The sequence below is a fragment of the Eptatretus burgeri genome, chromosome 13, assembly GCF_056783735.1.
Source record: "Eptatretus burgeri isolate ZD-2024b chromosome 13, Ebu_testis_v1, whole genome shotgun sequence".
NCBI lineage: Eukaryota > Metazoa > Chordata > Myxini > Myxiniformes > Myxinidae > Eptatretus > Eptatretus burgeri.
Window position 1 is genome coordinate 5,802,140 of NC_140973.1, and position 19,013 is coordinate 5,821,152.

The 19,013-nt window shown below is 48.3% G+C and overlaps 1 long non-coding RNA gene across 1 annotated transcript in view; it reads left to right on the top strand.

Moving 5' to 3' along the window:
- Window positions 1–19,013, top strand: part of LOC147013730 (uncharacterized) — a 35,576-nt gene that overhangs the window by 14,483 nt on the left and 2,080 nt on the right. The window lies entirely within an intron of this gene.

Sequence of the window (19,013 nt, forward strand, 5' to 3'; positions counted from 1 at the left end):
GAATCAAATTAAATGAAATTGCTTCGATGGATGGACGGGGCGTCGGGGGAGTGTGGATTCCATGGGATACCATCGGGTGATCGTGGAATGAACTTGTGATTCTCGGTGATGCATTAGCGAGCACCCCAGACAAGACACACCCAATGGCCTCGCGTGCTCTGCTCATGCATCCACAGGACCCGTGGGTAGGGCCACGACTCGGTGAGCCCGGAGGGGGTGGGCATGTCGTTAATCTGGCTGTCAACCAAAACACCACCAACTACAACAGCACTAGGTAGAGCACATACCTCCGCCAACCTGTGAACTGCTTACGTTTTGTATCCTACTGATAGGCCGGATCTGAATCCGGACCTGAAACAAAATCTAATCAACTTGTTCTTGTCACCTACCCGACCCGTACACCAAGTTTCGTTTGAATCTGTCCATCACCTTTTGAGATATCCTGCTCACAGACAAACAAACAAGAAAGACGTCGTGCAGAGCATGATACATGTAAAATCCCAAAAACAAGTTGGATCATAAAAAAAAAATACACTTGTTCGGTGAATTCAGTGACCTGATATGCAAATCCTGTTCAAATTGCAATCAATGGGATGAAAATTCAGGGTTTTAGAAATTCCACCGAAGATGTTGACCTTTTGGCCTGTGGTGACCTCAAAAAATAATTGTTCGTTGAATTCAGTGACCTGAGACGCGAATCCTGTTCAAATTTCAACTCGATCAGATAAAAATTGATGATTTTAGAAATTTCACAAGGTTGTTGACCTTTGGCCGATGTTGACCTTTTGACCCCAAAATCAAGAGGCTTTTTGCTTCTGATCAACTCTCCCGTTTCGTGAATTTTTATGAAGATCGGTTTTCGAATGTGATCCGTCGGTGATTGACATGAGGGGACATTGAGTTGGAAATCCCGACATGAAGGAAGTTTGGGTAAACTAGAACGGGACTCGGTGGAGCACATAGCTCCCTCCACCAGGCTGAACAGTTTCGGTGTTGTCTCCCACCGATAGGCCTGATCGGGTATCGGGATCATGACCTGAACCAAAATCGAATCGGCTTGTTGTTGTCACTAACTGGGGTGTCCACAACTTTTTCATTGCTCTATATCGTTTTTGGCCCGATCTCTCAACGGTGAAGAATCACTTTTTTTTTTTTTACAATTTAAAGAATTCTCCGATCCGGATCTTCACCAAAATCGAATCCATTCGTCGTGGTCACACACCCAACCTGTCCCGCCAAGTTTCATCCGAATCCGTCGATAACTTTTTGAGATATCATGCTCACAGACAAACAGACAGACAGTGGTGAAAAAAATAACGTCCGTCCACCTTTGGCGGAGGTAACTAAGGGCCATAAAACAAAGGTCAAGTTCCGGATTTCACGGATACATCGAGTGTGTCGGGTTGACCACTTTGGATCAAATCTCATGTTGTAATTATAGAAGGGTACAAGCCCGGAGTCACTCAGAACGTCCTCCTGCAACAAGGGAAGGCAATAAGAGTCAACCTCAAGGAACGACCTTCAGGGTGGGTGGTGTCTGATGAGGACAACCTGCCTGCCTCACCTGGTCCGCAGTGGGATAAAGGGGGGAAGAGAAAGACAGGCTTCTTAGAAATGGTACTCAGTGCATGCCAAGCACCTTAGTGGTGGCCAGGTGTGACGTGGACCAGACTGCAGTCGGGCAGGCAGATTGTCCCCACCCTGAAAATCGTTCATGAGCCAGCTGGGTTTTTTTTTTCGTTTTTTGACCAACAATCCAACAGTGACGTATTGGATTCTGAAAGGAACGAAACTTCCTGAAGTCTTCGAATCCAAATCTCTAATGATGCTTACTGCCTTGAACTGGAACAGGCCACCACTCACTGTACCCTAATTATGACCCCTAATTATGACCCCTAATTATGACCCCTAATTATGACCCAAGTACACAATGCGGCATTATATGATCGTTGCTGTGCTACAGCTACCCCAAAGACATCTCAGGTATATCTCTCGGCTCAAGGTGTTCGATCAACGACGGGAGATCACGCTTAACTGTATCGTCAACAATGATGATGAAACTTTGATGGTCAGTAATATGCGATATTTCACTTACTCTGAACGATTCCAAATATACACCTGAACACAAGGACCTTCCGATACAAAAGGTGATGCAGGTAAACGGAACAGCCAGCTTAAGGGCTTCCTTCAGTGTGCTGAGCTAGTTAGTGGACCGGACGCACGATTAGTGCGCCGGACGGTGTTTGGCGCATGGTGCGTGTACCTGGACGCTCAGCACAGGTGTTGTTGTGGCTACGAGGGGGCTAGCGGCGCATTGGGCTTCAGGCGGGTCGGGACAGCGTGCAAGGCGGCGCCCGGCCTGTGATTTACAGCATCGCAGCTTAATTAGCGTGGCTGTGGCCCGACTTAATTAGCGTGGCTGTGGCCCGGAGCGAGCGCGGCCAGGTATGTAGGCAATGCGGGCAAGTCGGGACGGGCGTGGCCGTGCGGGGAGAGGGAATGCAGGGAGGAGGAGGTTTGAGGGAAAGGTGCGAAGGGTTTGTGGTTGAAAGCGGTAAGGGTTTCACTGTGTACTGGGATAAAAGGACAATGAACGACATGTACAATACATACAGACAGTCATACACTGATACCTGTGCAGTCCGACAGGATAGCATAGAGGTAGCGCACAATTACCTTTGAGCGCAACTGCCTGGGCTCGATTCCCAACCCAACTATAGCGTGTCGGATTTGGTGCTTCACAGGCAGGGTGTTGCGTCACGAGGTGCGCCATCACTCGGATGGACGTTAAGCCGGGTGTCCCGTCTGCTGGCATGATAGTCGGTGGACGTTAAAGCGTGCACGGAGGTGGGTTGTTGCCGGAAGCCTGAACAAATTACAAATTCCTGTCCAAACCAGCTCCATCAGGCCTTGCCAGCCAGTTCGTGAAAGCCTTAGGCCAAAAACTTTCCCCACAACCAATTTCACAGGAAAGTGGATTTCATTGTTGCTGTTAAAGTCGTGGTATTACAACTACTCATAATAACAGCAGCAGTACTATTTCAGTAAACCAGAAAATTGTGACAATGAATGTCTTCTCTAAAATTTTCTGCATTATTTAACTACAGTGTATGAAAGTAAATAACACCCTCATGCAGTATTTATCAGCAACAACAACCAAGAAGGTCCTGGGACTTTTCTCTCTCCGATAACCACCTGTTAACCGCATTCCAGAGCTTGTGGAATTTGTCCACCAATGACACCACACAATCACTGCTATAGTTACACGAAACGTGCTGGGTGTTCAAAAACCTCTCAGTACGAGATACGTACGGGATCGTCCGACAGATATGGACGAGATACTCGGAAACACTTCCAAAAAGTGAAAGGATATCTGATTTAAAATTAAGATTTCCACAGTTATTAAATGATAAATATATTATGAAAATGACCTCCAGGTTCATGAAGGGGTTAATTAGATAGTTATTTTATTAATACGAGTGTAAGGCATTTTGTAGGACCTTATTTAGTATCCGCCAAGATCAAACGTATAGAGAGAGAGAGAGAGTTCCCTGTCCACCCGAGACCCTGTGCCCCTGTCCCCTTTATCCGACTGTATATGGTGTTTGTCGATCCTTTCCCGCTGTACTTTGTCACCTCCCGTGTTGCAAAGTCAAGGCTGTGCGACCGCGTGTGCTCTCTCTCTGGGATCCTGTGGGAAATGGCACAACCACGTGTGCGAGATTCAGCGGACGGGCCCAGGGCAGATGATGTCAGGGCCATGACTATAAAAAAGCCATCGCAGAAGCTGTGAAGTACTTCAAGAGCAGCAACAAGGCTGCACAGGCAGAATGGTGGTGGTCAGTGCAGGACCAGGGGGAGAGGCTGGAACAGCAGCCGTGGGGGTAAATAGGCTAGTTATTTAACATCAAATTTTTGTAATCAAAGGTAATGGTGTAAGAAAGGTTAGGTCCTATGGTGAGTAGTGTGGAGACCGCTGTGGCAAACAGTGTAGACTGTGTCGAGGATAGCGGTGGAACCCATTGGTGGAGAACGTGGAGGACCCCATGGGCGATAGTATAGACTAGTGAGCCTGTGGAGGGTGATGTGATGTCTATAGGGGGGGCGTAGAAGAGCCCTAAAAAGGCTGTTTAGAGCTCGAGGGGGCATGGTCAGGCCTGACGAGAGTGTAGTAGAGCCCATGGAGGAAAGTGTGGGGGTCGGTGTGGGCAACCGCGTTGGCTCGAAAACCCATGGAGGAAAGGTGGAGGCCACTATGAGCCATATTATCGAGCCCAGGGCCTACAAGAGGAGATAACAGGGCTTGAGGAGCTGAAAGCATCAGCAGGGCCAAACGGGCCAGCAGGGCTCAGAGAAATGGGATGGGGCCTTGGTAGGTGACATGAAGCAGTGGCAGTGATGAACTGATGGGGTATGGTCGCAGAGCGGATATTAAAAAAAATCAAATTTGATGTTAAAATGATGTGGGATGATTGGTACTTAAAAATAAAATGTTAGATTTTTGGGAAGGTTGGAAGAATTGTACAAAACTTTTGAGAAGTTTTGAGAAAACCAATATGGGTGAAATGGGATTACAGTTTGATGACTTAGTGACAGGGTGCACCTTTCTCCTCCTCTATTTTCTTGCTCCAGTGGATTTTGGGATAAATGGAGTGTGTGGAAAATGTCCTGATGTGGGGTGAATATGGAATCTGAGTGTGTGACTAAATTTTCATTGTGTATGGTGTGCGGAGTGAGTGGTGTGAGAATGTTATGGAGAGCAATGCCCTCTACTGGAGGGAGTCTCCAGTTAATGGTTGGCCACACAGAGGGGTTAGAAGGTTTGGAAATGGAAGCTGCGAGGATGCTGGTCAGTTGGAGATGGCAAATTAATCGGTGGAATTGTTAGACGTGGGTGCAAATGTGTAATTTGTGGGTTGGGAGTGTGCCTCGAGCAGTAGAAGGAGAAGGCCTTGTGGCCTCCTGAATGGCTGAGTGCCACTGGAGACGTCGAAAGGCAGTTCAGCTCCGTTATTTAGAGTTCGGCCCAGGCACCTGAGAGAGTGCCCACAGCATGTGAGTGCCTTGAGGACACAGCGGGTGCCAGGAAGGGCCCCACAGTAGGACCCAGGGAGGGTCTCACGATCAGTAAGGGTGCATGGGATGGATGCTCCAGGTTCACCCTGAAATCTCAGGTGCCATCGCAAGATAGTCAGGCAAGGAGGCCTGAATCGGGGCCATACGGGCTAGCCTGATGATTGTGCCTGAGCACAGGGATAGGAGAATTTATGTGAGGGCCATGCCAAAATTCGCAGGATGCGAGCAGTGGGAAATTGGTCATTCGGACCACAGTTGTGGGTTTAAAAGTAAATTTGAAATGAGTGTTTTCATTGTGTACTGGGGTTAGTATAGGTACTCTCCGGTAGGTTTAATATAGGTACCACACAATGTGTCGGTCACTGATAAGGATAGAATAGAGGAATTGGAATTTGAGAGGACATCAACCATCTCGGTTTTGGGGTTCACCATCATTTCATCCCCTGAAGTGAGGGGAGGAAGGGGGGGAGCGAGGGAGAGGTTAAATCAGACCTTCCTCTTTCCTGCTGACAAGAACTATCTGCCATTACCATCACCTATGGCTAGCCAGCAATATCAAGCTACCATCCTGCTGATCATCATTGCTACCACAAGACAAGCCTGCTGCCATGACATTGCTGCAAAAATAATCTTCTTTTGCTGGCCCATGACTTGATGATTTTGCTGTCCAAATGATATTGCTTTCCGCTGTGTCATGAGGTTATTTGTAGCCCCATGGACACTTCACTGTCTCAGACAATTGTGCTCCTTCCTTCAGGAAGTCTGAACCTTTTTAGCCGCGTCGCGTTGCGAACGCTTGCTCTAAGAGAGCTCCGCTTTGTTGTTGTTCTTCTTCTTCTTCTTGTTCTTCTTCTTCTGGTGAAGACAAAACCTTTATGACGCCGCTCTTGGACACATTTGTCCTTGTTTTAATATGAACTCTATTGGTTGCTCTGTGATTTTAAGTGTGAATGCACATCCCCCAAATAACTTTTTATTTTGTTGTTGCTGAAATTCTGTTTATAAATAAGTATGTGCATAGGGATGGATGTGTGTGAGAAGGTAGGGATCCTTGCAGATAGAAAAGGCACATGACTACACAGCTACTCTTCGATTGTTTTGGAGTTGGAGTAGGGAAGAATTGTTGTTGGTGAATAGTTGTTACCGTCCTGTCTCACCCCAGCAAGAGGTGAGACTCCAAGATGAATCTGTGAGGAAGGAAGGGGGCAGTGTTATGAAAATGACTTAGCAGTTAATGAAGGGGTTAATTAGGTAACTTTTTCATAATTAATGTTTTTGATGTTTTTGAAAATTAATTAAACCAGAAGGCGTTTTGTTGTACCCTGTTTAGTAACTTCCAGGATTGTAGATATAGAAACCGAACTGTCATCCGAGACCACTTATCTGTATTTTTTTCCCCTTTATCCCACTGTATATGGTGCTTCTCAATCATTCCCTGTTGTACTTTCTCACCTCCCGTGTGATTGCAAAATCAAGATTGCGGGACCACATGTACTATCTCTTGAGGTGCTGCGATGAAATGGTGGAACTTCTTATGTTCTCTCTGGGGATGCTGAGGGATATGGTGCAACCGTGTGTGCCATAGCTGCCATGCCACAAAGACATAGCAAACCCACATGTGCGATATACAGCAAAGGACGGGCCCCAGGCAGATGATGCTAGAGCCAATCCTATACAAAGCTGGCGCAGAAGTGTGGAATCATTTCTATTTGAGTGTAGTGCAGTTCCAGGAGTAGGTGAGTTTCATTTTGAGGGTGAACGGAATACCACTGAGGAGTGCGAGCCTTAGAGTGCAGAGCGCATAGGGCTGGGCGAGCAGAGTTACAGAATTGTGCAGAGTGCAGGCCGTAGTGTCAACTGCAGTACGAGTTGCGGGGCGCTCGCCCGTGGGTCCGATCAACATGTTCTCACACCAAGCACCCTTATACCTTAAGGAAAGCCCATATCATTTCTCCCTCCCCATCTGTCTCCTCTTAAGTTATCTTGTGTTCCCCTTATAAGCCCAGTGTGATAAAGATCTTTGGTTAAGATAGGCGATTAGTCCATTCGTGTTCAGATAAGAGAGGATGATGCACATGCCATTTTTCCCTTCATCTGCCCCCCCCCACCACTCCCTTTCATTTATACTTTAAAATATTTTAAACTACTGACTCACTGATATATATGTCTAGTCCTTTCTTGGTGGACTGGAAACTTTAAATTTGGCAAACTGATGCAACTCCAAGCGAGGAATCCAGGGGAAAAAAAATCACAAAACTCTGGCTAAATGTAGGCTGGTTATCTCACTGAAAGGCAGGATCTGGATCTGGATCTGAACCAACATCTAATCAGCTAGTTCTTGTCACCTACCCAATTCATTCACCTAGTTTTGTCACAACTCATGGACAACTTTTTGAAATATCATGTAATACTGTATTTATACTGGTGGAACATGCTTGCACACTGTACAACTATCCGGGTGCGTACATAATAAATATAAGCTTAACATATTTGACAAGTATAAAAGCCCATCAAAAATGACAGGTTGGAATTATCTATCTATATATGACTAAAACTCTCCTCTTGTATATATGTATGTATGTATGTATATTCCCGAAATACAGCCAAAACGGTACACAATAGCGCAAAAATTTTAGGGCCACCTTACTCACCATTCGCCTGTGGTGTGCAGTATCAAGTTTCGTTCAAATCTGGCAACGCAAAAAAATATTGAAAAATCAATTCCCGATTCAGTCAAGTACTCTTTGGGAGAATTTGATCAATGCAAACAACCTCAACGGTATAGTTTGCTGGAGCTATCTTTTTTGTTTTTTCTTGAAATGATTTATTTTTAAAATCTCAAACATTTAGTAGAGACAAATGATTTATTTTTAAGCATAAAATAAACATCACCATTTTGATCTAATACGTCCGTGTTAGTTAACAAATAAAATTGTGTTTCGAAGATTACGCACAATAATTTCTTCAACTTTCTTTTCTCCGTTTTTTTTTTACATTTTGATGCGCAATATCAAGTTTCGTTCAAATCGTGCAACGAAAAATATTATTAAAAAATCAACCACTTAAGCGGAGTCAATTCCCGATTCAGTCAAGTTTTGGTATGATGATCCATAAAGCGCAAGGACAAACTATGGAAAATGTGTTGATATACCTCGAGAAACCGGTATTTCAGCATGGACAACTGTATGCGGCTCTTAGCCGAGGAAAGGTGAAGGAAAATGTCAAAGTATTCCTGAAGGATGGGAGATCAACCAAGAATGTTGTCATTAAACGCGTGCTTCGTTGAACGATGACTCCTGAGCTAAACGCTCAAATTTTCTTCAAGTTAAAGTTTCACCACTAAATAATATTAAAATTTTGTCTTTTTTTTTTTCATCAACCTCTGTCACAACGGGCTCACGGATCATCTAATTTTATTCTAAATATTCAGAGAATGGAAGATATGATGTTTTGTAGCAAGAAAAAGTGTTATTTTTAAAACACGACATGTACAAATGTTACCCTGTTCTCTTTATCTTCTGGAAACTTTTATTTTGAGGATACAGCCTCGTGAGCATGCCAAATCCTGAAGCCTTGGCCTAGCGTCAGGTGTGCTTATTTCTTCTTTATTTATTAGACATCACACGTATGTAAATTAACTCATTTTACTCTACACGTGGTACGTATCATGTGCAGTGAATTTCACCTCCCTGTGCATTGTATTTATTGCTATTTTTTAAACTTTTTTGTACACCACAATTGAGGCCCAGTTTCAAGTCACCTTCTACATTTCCCAAAGAAGAGATGTAATTACTCTTTAATGGAAAATGTTTTTCGAGTTTTTTATGCTGAAAAAAAATAGACCAGAGTGAACACACAGTCGTGTTAAAAGATTGGCCTTTTGAAGCCCTTCTTAAATCGTCCTTTTTAAGGGGGACAGACATCACACAAATAAATACACAAACAAGAAGATATCATGCAGAGCATGATACTTGCAAAATCCAGAAAACAAATTTAACCTCAAAAATAATTGGTGGTTGAATTCAATGACCAAATATGCAACTCCTCTTCAAATATCAAGTGAATCGGATGAAAATTGACAATTTTAGATATCCGGCCTATGCTGACCTTTTGGTCGAAGCTGACCACAAAAATAATTGCCTAGTTGAATTCAGTGACCTGAAAAATAAATCCTCTTTAAATTTCAAGTCAATCGGATGAAAATAGATAATTCCAGAAATTCAACCCATGTTGACCTTTTGACCTCAAAAACAATCGGCTTCTTCCTTTTGACAAACTCTACCATGTGATGAAGTTTCGTGAAGATCAGTTTTGAAATTGTGACTTGTGGGTGAAAAACAGACAGAATAACAAAATCGACGAACCTGTAAACTTGAAAAATCTTCGATTTTGCAAGTAGCACATCCACAAACACACATTGTGCTTTATATGGTCGATGATGTGGATTGTGGTTGTGAATTCTGTAAGCAGAAAAATAACTCAATTAAATCAAGAATTTGTGATTAGCATGAGCTATTTTTTTTTTTAAAAGTTTACAGCTACAGTAATTTTTTAATGTAAATACTGCAAAGGGTATAAAATAAGAGACAAGAGGCATGTGTTAGCGTTGCCGGCAACCAGTTCCAGTGTAAACTTTGTCTTGGATCATATGACCCACAGTGAGCAAATCAAGACTTCACCTGCAGACTTTTATTCATGGATATTTTAATTTACCTTTCTCGCCCACCTCAAAGTTACTAAACCTATGAGTGAGTGAATCAGTGAATGAGTGCGAGTGGATGAGAAAGTGGTTATAAAGAGCTTTGTATTGTTATGGTTGTTGCCCATCTGAATAACTCCAGAGGGACGGTGAGTCTTGAAAGACCACGATCGCCCTTCGTACCATTTAACCTCGAGCCGGCTTCAGGTTCAAGGCCGTGTTACCGGTACTAATGAGGTTATCGTTATGAATGGCGAATCGTGCCGGCAATCACGTGACAGATCTTAATTGATTGGCCGAGTGGAACCAAGTCACGTGCTGCGTTCTTATCTACAGTCGAAATCTCTCGATTAATCAACCGCCAGTTGCCATATGCTGGCTTCGGGACAGACAGGAGTCAAGACATGAAAGAGGTTGAAGCATGTATTAAAACCGCACGTACATACAAAAGCAATTTACAGGGCACATACACTACATGGCCAGAAGTATGCGGACACAACTCTAATTAGTGGATTCGGCTATTTCAGCCACACCCATTGCTGATTCAGGTCAGGTCAGGTCAGATTAGATGTGACATGCTACAGGTATCATGTAAACCTGTACTAACCTGTTCCATGGTCGGGTTGTCGGCGACTAAACCGTCTCCCCGACCAAGGTTCTTGGTGAGGAGGGTGCTTGTATATGGACACCCAGCAGGATTAAAAACAAAACCTGTCAAAGGGTGGAGGAGCTCCTTGTGAGCCAACGTTTATCCATATCTAGCAGCCAACTGTGTCCGAGAACATCCTCCTGCAGTTGGGTTACTTTTTATGAGGAGGTTGGTGGCAGAATTTGCACTGCGGCCACCGTAAAACACTTCGTCCCGCAAAACGTACCAAAAGCAAAAATAAATCTTAAAACCCACTCCGAAGGAGTACATCCTGTGCAGCTTCCCTTCGCAGAGCAGCTCAATGGATGACGGGATTGGGGCAAAGCCTTCGGGGCCCCCAATCTTTGATGATAGGAGGGAAACCACGGGGTAACCTTCAAGGGTCAGATTGTGGTAGTGTGTGTCGGGGTGGTGCTAAGGTGCCGTCCACCAGACGGCGGTCACCTTGGGTTAACCTGAGGCGGTCCCTTCGGGTGGGTGCCTGAAATGTCCTATCCCTAAGAGTGTATGATCACCTGTCTCTGTTATCATCTGAGCTCAAGCATTTGGAGATTGGTATTGCAGCACTCTCTGAAGTTAGGAGACTGGATTGCGGCGAGATCATGGTGGGTGGTTACACCTACTGTTGATCTGGTCACTCTGATGGTTACCATGCCCAAGGAGTTGCTGTAGCTGTGTCCAATAAGCTGACTCCAACGATAATTGAGGTAACACCAGTCAACAAGCTATTTATGAGACTAAGGATTCGTCAATCATTCGGTGTCATTTCCCTGGTCTATGTATATGTTCTGACTTAAGTGAGTGATCTCACCATGAAGGACAAATTCTATGCCACGCTCGAGTCTGTGGTTGATCAGTGCCCCAGGCAAGATACGCTTCTCATCTTATATTAGGGGATTTCAATGCATCATTTGGAACTGAGAGGGATGGTTATGAGTCTTGTGTTGGTCCCTATGGGTATGGAACTGTGAACCAGAATAGCACTAAGTTCCTTGACTTTGAAGAAGTCATGGACTTAGGGTGGCTGGTTCAAGGTTTCAGCACCCACAAGCTCATCGCTGGACTTGGGATTCCAACGCTGGTGATGTGGCAAAGGAAATTGACCATGTGCTCGTTGGTGGTCGCTGGAGGATGATCCAGAACTGCAGGGTCTACTGGAGTGCTCAGTTCCTCAATACTGACCACAGGCTTGTTGTAGCAACTATGAAGTTGCAGCTTAAATCCAGGAGAATGGTACCATCCCAGCCTAGGCTGGATGTTGGCAAGCTCAAGGATGAGAGGGTAACTGAGGAGTTTGTGAACAGGCAGAGAGGAAATTTGGAGGGTCTGGTTGCTTTGGAGGAACCTGAAGAGTTGTGGAGTGCCATCAAGACCACCATCATTGATGTTGCCACTGGATGTCTTAGAACTCACCGCAGGGCGAAGAATAATTTTGTCACTCAAGGGACACTGGATACCATTGACTGAATCGCAGGGGCCAGGCTGAATGGCAGAGCTGAGCTGTTCAGGGAGCTGAGGCGTAAAACTGTATGTGCACTGAGGGTGGACAAGGAGGCCTATGTGCAAGGAATCTGTGAAGGGGTAGAGCATCACCTGTGGTCAAGTGATTCTCATCCTGCTTACAGGCGAATTTGCGCATTGCGTTCATCCAAGCCCATCCCTCGGTGTACTGCAGTTCGAGCAGAGGGTGGTAGGCTCTTGACAGAGGAGTCTGAAGTGAAGGCCCTCTGGGTCGGTTGCTTTGAGTGGCTGTACCAAACTGATCCACCAGCTGTTGTTGAGTTGGATGTCAGGGGTGTTACTATCCCTATTGCTGATCCTCCAATCAACTGTGATCCACCTTCATTTATGGAAACAGCACCTTCGTTTATGGAAACAGACTGTGGTCAACCGGTTGAAATGGGATATGTACTGTACTGAAATGGAAGATGCTTAGCAGGCAGACACGAGCGGAAGGACAGTCGAGCCGGGCTGTGTTGTACAAGTACGAGCGCGGGCGTACTCTGCCCGGCAGCTCTCCTTTATTCGTATGCACACGCACGAGCCGGACGACTCCAGCATTACTACGACGCCTCAGGCGGCGCGCACACCTCATATCCCTTGCCGACCCCCACGGCCACTCCTCCCATCATCACGCCCAGCATGCATCATCACCATGCCCTTCCCCATAGGCCCGCAGACTCCACCACACTCCTCCCCCCTAAAACTATGATTATTAAATGAGTACCATTATAAGAAGCATACAGAACACGAAGGACTTCGTAGAATAATCATGGAAATAAAATGAAAATAGCGAAGTATAATAGCACACCACATCATATAATGTGTCGATGCGAGCGCGTGGAGCAGTAAAGGCCAGGTTCCAAAGACGGAGGTGCACAAAGCCCCCCCCCCCACTCTGACCGTGTTACCGATATGAAGCAGCAAATGAGAAGCACAGCAGCACTACGCAGCAAAAACGCCCCCAGGCGGCCCATGCTGACATGCCCCTCCCCGAGGTCGTGACGACCTTTCGAGCCAACCTCCCCCGGCCCCATCAAACGCCTCTGGCCCACTCCCCCCAGGCAGACCCGACGTAGACAAACATCCCGAGGCCGGCAGCCCGCTATCTGGAAGCCGTGGCGCCAGCCCTGATCGACCTTGGCCGGGGGCGCTGAACAGCGCCGCTGGCTGCATGCATCTAATGCGCCAAAACAACTCACGTACCACAATCAGTTGAGACGCCAACGCCCGTCCCAACGGCCTTGAGCGAACACAGAGAGTTGCGCTCGCAATCAGAGGTGGGGGTAACGCCGACCAGGGCACCAGCCTTGGTTCCGAGTCGATCTCCGAGACCCACACGGCAGCTAGACGGGAGCAACTCCATTTAACCCACACTGCAATCATAGGCTCGTTATAAATCACTATGAACATTATTCGAAGTATTGCAAACTCATTTTTCCGTACAGCGCGCTTTTTTGATAAAATCCCAGCACATGACAAAGCAATTACCTGCGGCCTGGAGCAACTGGAGGCCAACAAACCTTCTTTATTCGCCCCCACATCACATTGATCATAACACCAACTCCACTGACTGATCCCCGCCAAATCCACTTTCACACGAGAACTGCTGGCATTTATTTCAACAACATTAAACTGCATCACTAGAGCAAGGAAAAGCACATATGCCATGAACAACAACCCACAACCCACATCACGAGTTCGTTTCTTGGTTGCCGACTTGATGTTGCGACTCGCGACTCCCTCTAACGCCACGGGCTCACCGCCACCTGTTGAAACTGCCTGGACAACACCGATGCGCATTGCCTCACGAACCCTGCCGAAGCGCGGGAACTCATCGCGAGTGAAGCGCGGGAACTCATCGCGAGAGCTGATATGGCTCTCGCCGCTCCTGGAGCGCACATCATCGCCGCAGGCAGCAACGAACGGTGGCTCCCGCTGCATCGACGCGGCCCCCGCCGCCAGAGCCTTGCCCTCGGTACTCGACAAAGGTCTCAAAGAGAGCACTGGCACATCTGGAGGCACGAACCGGAACCCGTTCCGACCCAAAAGGGTCCGGCTCGCCGAGTCCGGCTCCTGCTCCGGCTCGCCGGCATCGTCATGCCCCGGCTGCAGGCTGATCTCCAGGTCACTGGGGTCCCGCTGCGGTGCCCCTTCGCTCCCGGTGCGACCGTGCTGCGGTGCGCGCCCTCGTCCCGCACCGCTAGGCGCGCGAGCACCCTGCGGCACCTGCGCGGTCACCGCGTGGCCCTGGGGATTAGCCGCCATGCTCCAGCTGGAGCTACTCACTACGTCTTGGCCAGCAATGGCGCGGACATCCGCGAGTGCCTGCTCGACAGATGAAGCAGTCGCGACCGCCGAGTCGAATGTGATATCGGTCAACCGTAGGATGGCTGCTCGCAGACCAGAAATAAAACGATCTCTGAGCCGTGCCGGACGTTCCTCTGTCGTGAATTTGCACGGCACAGCCGAATGCGATGCGCGGCCAGCACGAGTGGACTCAATTCGACACCCGATCCGTGCCTCGCTCACTTCCCCCCCCCCCCCCCGCCACTGATCTTGTCATTTCCGGATCAATTGCAACCAGGTTTTGACGCGGGACGGAAGGATCGCCTCGCACACCGCCATCTATGACCGTAACAATGGGCGATGACCCTCGGCCCACACACCGTAGACGACCTCGAGAGCTCAGACCGCCGTCCGAGTGATTGCATTGCCACGCTCGCCCACGACCCACGCCGCAGACCGTGCGCATGGCCATGCGTGCCTGGCCCATCGGGATGACCCCTAGACCATCTGCTGTGCCCCGACCATCGAGACCTCGGACATTCTCCAGAGCTTGCGCGACGTCCAACGCCGCGTTCGAGCCGAAACGCGTGTCCTCGACAAAACGAACAGGAAAATGAACCAAATGAACGAACGTTGCCCACTCGACGTGGCCGAAGTCGATTCCGACGAAGGCGGGCACGCGTACGTTTGCCGTGCACCGATTCTCTGCCATGTTCGCGCCGGCGAGACCTTTGGCTCTGAAGCTTGGAACCGCATGGGTCATTTGCCGCCCTTACACACGCCGATTCGAAGATCCTCGTTCGCCAACTGTACTGTACTGAAATGGAAGATGCTTAGCAGGCAGACACGAGCGGAAGGACAGTCGAGCCGGGCTGTGTTGTACAAGTACGAGCGCGGGCGTACTCTGCCCGGCAGCTCTCCTTTATTCGTATGCACACGCACGAGCCGGACGACTCCAGCATTACTACGACGCCTCAGGCGGCGCGCACACCTCATATCCCTTGCCGACCCCCACGGCCACTCCTCCCATCATCACCCCCACCATGCATCATCACCATGCCCTTCCCCATAGGCCCGCAGACTCCACCACAGGATAAAGCTCCTTGGAATTCTGGCATCCATGCTGAACTTCTCAAGGCTGGTGGAAATGCTGGACTCGTGCCGTTGCATGCAGTTCTGTGCTCTACCTGGAACACAAGCATCATCCCAACTGACTGGAAGAGGGGCCTTGTTGTCCCTCTCTGGAAAGGGAACGGCTGATCGCCAAGACTGCAACAACTACCGAGGGGTGACGCTGCTCTCAGTAATGGGCAAGGTCTTTGCTCGGATAATTATTGATAGGGTTCGCCCCCATCTGCTTGAGCACCGGCATCTAGAGCAGTCAGGCTTTACACCAATGAGGTCAACGATTGACCTGATCCTCAACCCAAGCCTGTGTTTGCTCTGTAGTCTCAGCTGACCTGATGGCTGCTTGTCTTGCACGTTGATCTTCAAGCCGAGCCTGTGTCTGCTCTGTTGTCTCAGGCTTTACATCAAAGAGATCAACGATTGGCCATATCCTTGCTCTTCCGGTCCTCACCGAACGCAGATGAGAGTTTCGGCAGGGGCTGCTTGCTGCCTATGTTGATCTCTGCAAAGTGTTTGATTCAGTGAATCGGGATGCCCTCTGGAGGGTTCTTGGACTTCATGGGGTGCCACCAAAACTGATCAATCTGATGTCTAAACTATACTCTGGTGCTGAGAGTGCCGTGAGATGTGGTGGTACCATTCCTGACTTATTTCCAGTTGTTACTGGAGTTCGTCTGGGGTGTGTACTGGCCTCTACACTTTTCAACACTGGTATGGGCTGGATTATGAGGAGGATGTCGGAGAGATCGAGTTGCGATGCATTGTTTGGGAATGTCAAAATCTCTGACCTTGATTTCGCAGATGATGCAGTCATCTTTGCAGAGACTCTGGATATCCTTTTGGGGGCCCTCGAGGTGTTGAATGAGGGGTTGGAGCCGCTGGGATTACGGGTTTCCTGGGTCAAAACTTCTGGATGCTGCTATGCATCAAGCATCTTGCACGCTGCTATTCTGTCTGTTCCTGTTTGTGGTGAAGATGTTGAGGTTGTGGAGAGATTCACTTTCCTTGGCAGTGACATTCATGTCTGCTGGCTGTGAGCTGGAGGTCAACAGATGTCTGGGTCGGGCCTGGGGAGTCATGAATTCACTGGATAATGGGGTGTGGTGCTGCGAGTACCTGTGTGGGAGAACGAAAGTCCAAGTCTTCAGGTCCTTGGTGCTTCCAGTCTTGCTCTATGAACGTGAGACTTGGACTCTGACCAGGGATCTGAGATGGAGACTTAATTCCTTTGGTACCAGGTCTCTTCGGAGAATCCTTGGCTATTGCTGGTCAGATTGTGTCTAACGAGCAGTTGCTGAGAGAGACAAATGAGATTTGTTACCTGCCTAGTCCGTGAGCATCAGCTGCAGCTGTATGGATATGTGGCTCGTTTTCCTGATGCTGATCCTGCTCACCAGATTCTCTCAGCGAGGGAGCCTCTTGAATGGAGGAGGCCAATGGGCCGACCACGTGCCTCGTGTTTGCAGCAGATTGATCAGCATCTCAAAGAGATGGGGATGGGCCAGGCGTCAACCTGGAAGATGGCCAGACGAAGGCCATTGGCGTACCAGCGGAAAATGGACGCAGCGACGAGCTGCTTCGGCGCATGCTCCCATACCTGACCTGACATTGCTGACAGGTGTATAAAATCAAGCACACAGCCATGCAATCTCCATCGACAAACATTGGCAGTGGAATGAGCCATATTGAAGAGCTCAGTGACTTTCAACGTGGCACCGTCATCGGATGCCACCTTTCCAACAAGTCAGTTCATCAAATTTCTGCCCTGCTTGTGCTTCCCCGGTCAACTGTAAGTGCTGTTATTGTGAAGTGGAAACGTCTTGGAGCAACAACAGCTCAGCCGTGAAGTGGTTAGCCACACAAGCTCACAGAACAGGACCTCCGAGTGATGAAGCGCGTGGCATGGAAAAATCGACAGTCGTCGGTTGCAACAGTCACTACCGAGTTTCAAACTGCCTCTGAAAGCAATGTCAGCACAAACACTGTTCATCGAGAGCTTCATGAAGTGGGTTTCCATGGCTGAGCAGCCGCACACAAGCCTAAGATCACCATGCGCAATGCCAAGCGTCGGCTGGAGTGGTGTGAAGCTCACCGCCATTGGACATGGAGCAGTTGAAATGCGTTCTCTTGAGTTATGAAACACGCTTTACCGTCTGGCAGTCTGATGGACAAATCTGGGTTGGGCGGATGCCAGGATAACGCTACCTGCTCGAATGCCTAGTGCCAACTATAAAGTTTGGTGGAAGAGGAATAATAGTCTGGGGTCTTTTTTCATGGTTGTGGCTAGGCCCCTTAGTTCCAGTGAAGGGAAATCTTAATGCTCCAGAATACAATGACATTCTAGACAATTTTGTGCTTCCAACTTTGTGGCAACAGTTTGGGGAAGGCCCTTTCCTATTTCAGCATGACAATGCCCGGTCCATACAGACACAATGCGAGGGCCATACAGAAATGGTTTGTCGAGATCGGTGTGGAAGAACTTGACTGGCCCCGACAGAGCCCTGACCTCAACCCCATCGAACACCTTTGGGATGAATTGCAACGCCGACTGCGAGCCAGACCTAATCGCCAAACATCAGTGCCCGACCTCACCAATGCTCTTGTGGCTGAATGGAAGAAAATTCTCACAACAATGTTTCAATATCTAGTGGAAAGCCTTCCCAGAAGAGTGGAGGCTGTTGTCGCAGCAAAGGGGGGACCAACTCCATATTAATGCCCATGATTTTGGAATGAGATGTTAGACGAGCAGGTGTCTACATCCTTTTGGCCATGTAGTGTATGTACAGTCAATCGCATTCCCTCTTATCCCATACGCGGACCAATCTGCCCTCCGATTCCTTCAACAATCACTTACACTGTACATATGGCACCAATCACACATCCGAGACAATGCAGTGATAGATAGAGATGAGAGAGAAAGAAAGAAGACGAGGGGGAGTACTCGAGCCCCGTCAATTGAGCTGATGCCGTCAATGACTCTGGCACAACGTCTCCTTTTGTCCTGGCTGGCTCCGCTCCATGTGCCTCCGAGTTACACCGCACACCCCAAGACAGACGATGAGCACAGTGTGTATTCCGCACCATTAAGTAAGGGCATCAAGACCAAAGACGCTGACCAAGATGCTCATGAGAGCAAGACGCTCAGGACCCGAGGATGACCAGACTCCCCAGAGCAGATCCACCTCCAGTCTCGGGCCCAATTCTCTCCAGTCCCACAAGTTCCCAAGACGAGCTTTCTTCAGACAAGCCAAGGTGATCCAAACAAGCAAGCAAGCTCCGGCAGTAAGCCCAAGCTCGTTCAAGCTCAAGCTCCCACTCTAGGCCACCCTCTCTTCTTGTGTGTGCCTCCTTTTATGGTGTCCCCCCCCCCCCCGCTTCCATGGGAGGAGTTGTGGGAGTCAAGGGGTTCTCCCTTCTCACCTGATTGGCTTGTCAGAGCCCTTCTCTGGTGGCATCTTGAGATTGGCCCGGTGTTGTTAGTTGGCTGCTTTTGGCGTGCTACCAGGGCTTAATTATGATTGATTGCCCACCAGGCAGTAGGGCACAGGATGTACCCCCAGACCAGTTTTAATGGTTTTTAAGGGTTGTGAGGGATTCAAGAGAGGCCAGGAAGTCATTTCTCCCCAGAGAGGTGCGTGAAAATGACTCAAGAGTAGAGTGTGCAAGGTAAAA